The following is a 3,280-nucleotide window of genomic DNA, read 5'->3' as shown; positions in this document are numbered from 1 at the left end:
CTGCGGGTCAGGGAGGCCGGGACGCGGGGACCCTTCGAGGCGAGATGCGCATCCGCAGGGGCTGGGGGAAGCCAGCGGCGCCGCCCCGCTGGAGCCACGGGGCTGACGCCTCACCCGGGCCCCACGCCCGTGCCCAGCCCCGCGGGCAGCTGCCTGCCGAGTGCCGTCTGCCCCAGGCTGCGCCCTCCACTCGGCCGCTCCCGGCCATCTGAACCTCATTCTTCTGTGACCCCCCACACCCCTTCCCCCTGAGGAGCTGTCTTGTCACTTAAATTTCTGCACCCCAAGAACTGACCCTAAGAGGGCAGAGGGCAAGTTCCTCCTTCCAGCGGAGATCAGCCAGGGCGCAGGCAGAAGCCGGGACCCCTCCCCCCGAAAGTCCTGCCCGCCCGGCCTCCGGGGAGCCCAGCGAGCCCAACTCCCACCAGGAGGCCCCGCGTCCCCCCCCCCGCCCCCCTCGCTGGCCGCAGGGAGGGTGCGACGCGCCGGGGCACCCTGCGTGTCCCCCCAGGCCAGCTGGGCAGGGCTCCCCGCGGCCCGGCCCCAGGACTCACCACTGGTCCCGGGAGAAGGAGGCGATGAAGTGGATGCCGGGGGGCAGGCGAGCCATTTACGTCTCACGGACCACGGGCTCCGGCCACAGAACCCGGCGCTTTGGACAGAGGCCGCTCCTGGCGCGTCTCCGGCCCCAGGCCCACGCGGCCGGGAGCGGGGTGCTGTCTTCTGGGGCGCACGCCGGCTCTGGGAGGAGACGGGGGCTGAGAAGCGGGTTCCGACCGGCCCACGGACCCCGCCGTGGCCTCCCTGCGGGCGGGTGTGTCAGCCCGGCGGCGTCCATGCCAGGACCAATGCGTTTCCCGTGCCCACCTCCCTCTGGGCTCTGGCCAGCGGTCAGCCGTCCGCTCAGCACGGGTCGGCCCGGCCCAGCTCCCTCGAAGCCCGAGAGCTGGGGCGCGGCTGCACCCCAGGGCGCCCGACAGAGACTGGCCTCCCGCCGCGTGGCGCTGGGGTGCAGCCGTGACCGGGGCCCCGGTGGCCAGGCGGCCTCTCACTGGCTTCGCCTGAACGCACCTCCTGCCCGAGGGTGGCGAGAACAGCCGCTCCCGCCCTCCGCCTTGGCGCCTCAGAGGCCCTAGGGAAGGGCCCTTTGTGAAGTCAGAGGCGGGGAGGCCCGGAGTCCGGGGAGCCCAGCTCTCGGGGTTCCCTGCACTGCAACTTCCGGCCGGGGACGGGGCTCCGCGGGGCGCCACGCCGGCGCACGCGGACAGGGCTTCTGGGGCTCACGCCTAAGACCAGCGGCGCTCTGGAGTAGCCGTCTGTCTGCTCCAGGGCTTCAACATCCTCCTGACGTCCCGCCTGGCTCAGAGCTCTGACCCCAGGGGCCCTGCATGCCGCCGCCTCGCAGGAAGAGGGCCCGCGGCACCCCGGCCGTCCAGGGAGCTTTCCGGAAGGGCTTCCTTCAGTGCTCCCCTCGATCCGACGGACTCTGGGCCCGGCCCCAGCCCTCGCGGGCAGGGAGGCCTGTGCCAGCCAGAGTCGGCCTTTGCCCCTGCCAGGTGGCCCGGCACCCGCACCCCACCTGGGCCTTAACCAGGATGTGGCCTCAGCGGTGCGCTCCCCGGGGGACACCCCACCCGCGGCCCGGGGCCGGCCTCCCTGGGGCCCTCTGCTGGCTGACCCCAAGCGGGCAGGAGCACACCCACAGGGGAGCAAGCCCAGCGCCGGAACCCTCGGCCGTCAGCCTGCATGCAGAGGCCCACCGGCCGCAGCTGGCACCGCAGCTGGCACCCCGCCGCTGGCCCGGCTCACTGCACAGGAGATGCCATGGCCAAGGGGCTCCACAGCCCCGGGAAGCCTGGACTTAAGCCACCAGTCTGCCCTCCACGAGCGGCCCTGTGGCCTGAAGGGCCACGAGACAGTTCCGCAAGGTGCCTCGGAGCCAGGGCCCCGGCCTGGCTGCCCAGGTCCGCCCGCCACAGGCCACCTCGTCCCCACACCGCGTCGAGGCGCTGGCCACGACGCTCCTGCCTCTGCGGAACCGACGGCCGAGACAGCGCGGGGAAGGGAGAGCCAGCGGGCACTGGACGGGCCGCACAGCAGCCGTGGTTTCCTCCCGCGTGGAGGGGTGGAAGCAGACGCTAAACATGCCCACGGCAGGTGCAGGTGGACGTGTGGGGACCCGACTTCCCCTTGGGGTGCTCAGCCCTGAATTTATGGGGGCCCCTTCCTCCAAGGCCGGGCAGCACCACTGAGTGTCCGGCGCCGGCGCTCGGATGCTGAGGGATCGTGGCCCCCTCCCCTCAGGGGCTGGCCCCCTGCAGGACAGATCAGGTTGGTCCAGTTCCCCGCTGGCCCCTCCCTCCGAAGCCAGGCGGCCCAGCCCGAGAGGGCTGCACCCAGGGCTTGGCCGTGGCCTGCATGCCGGAAGAGGCCACGTATGAGAACCCCTCGCAGGTGCGCCGCAGGCCCGGCGGCTCTGGGAACGCCCGGGGCGCCCCCGCTGCCCACTGTCCAGCTACTGCTGGCCTCAGGCCACCTGGGGGCCGCATCCACCAAGTCTGCGGGACCCTGGGGCCCAGCACAGGGTGCAGCCTGGAGCGGGAAACGGGGAGCAGCAGGTAGCGGGCCTGAGGGGCACCCCGTGCCACACTGGGGAGTGCTAGGCTGGGGTACTGGGGGCGTGGCTGCTCCCCGAATCAGAAGCAGCTGCTTGAAGCTGAGGTGCTTAGAGGGGTGCTGAGGCAGGTGGGAGGAAGCGCACCCCAAGTCTCCACACATTCTCTTTGTCCCTTGCTGAGCGAGAGAGGCCCGTGCCCCTCCCCAGCTCCAGGTGCTCTGGGGGCGCCCTCTGGCCTGCCCCTCCAACGCCAAAGGGGCCTGCGACACCGAACCGGACACCAGGAAGCAGGCGGCCACTGCGCGGGGTGCCCTGGCCGGCCCGGGGGCCGGGGCCCAGCCGCCCTCGCACCCTGTGGTAACTTCAGTCCTCGGGCGGAGGGGGGCGGTGGGGGGGCCCTGGGCAGGAAGGCCAGGCTGCCCCCCAGAAGTCAAACCTGAGGGGTGGTTCCAGGTCCTGGCTCAGAGGCAAATCCCGAGGAGGGTCGCTGCAGGGCGGCCCGCTGGGGGCGAGGCCGAGACAAAAGAGCGGGGCGCGGGGTGTCCCCGGCGGACGCCCAGGAAACCCAGAAGGTCGCTGTCACCACCGCAGGGCGCTCGGGGCGCGCGGCGGCGCCGACAAACAAGCCGAGGCCCAGGGCCGCTCTGCGGGCCCCTCCCCGCG

The 3,280-nt window shown here is 72.8% G+C and overlaps 1 long non-coding RNA gene across 2 annotated transcripts in view; it reads right to left on the bottom strand.

Moving 5' to 3' along the window:
• LOC105854088 overlaps window positions 1–3,280 on the bottom strand; it is a 15,540-nt gene that overhangs the window by 1,280 nt on the left and 10,980 nt on the right. The window contains exons 1-2 of one of the 2 annotated variants that reach the window (XR_001145810.1): window positions 3,054–3,274; window positions 555–741 (exon numbers count right to left, since the gene is read on the bottom strand). This is a non-coding gene — a long non-coding RNA (uncharacterized LOC105854088). Of the gene's footprint in view, window positions 1–554; window positions 742–3,053; window positions 3,275–3,280 lie in introns of those variants that run through there. The other variant, XR_001145811.1, reaches the window with a different exon arrangement.

Source organism: Condylura cristata, unplaced genomic scaffold, assembly GCF_000260355.1.
Source record: "Condylura cristata isolate star-nosed mole 26May11 unplaced genomic scaffold, ConCri1.0 scaffold00003, whole genome shotgun sequence".
NCBI classification, from domain to species: Eukaryota; Metazoa; Chordata; class Mammalia; order Eulipotyphla; family Talpidae; genus Condylura; species Condylura cristata.
The sequence above is the reverse complement of the archived record's forward strand: the minus strand, read 5'-3'. Positions and strand labels throughout refer to the sequence as shown.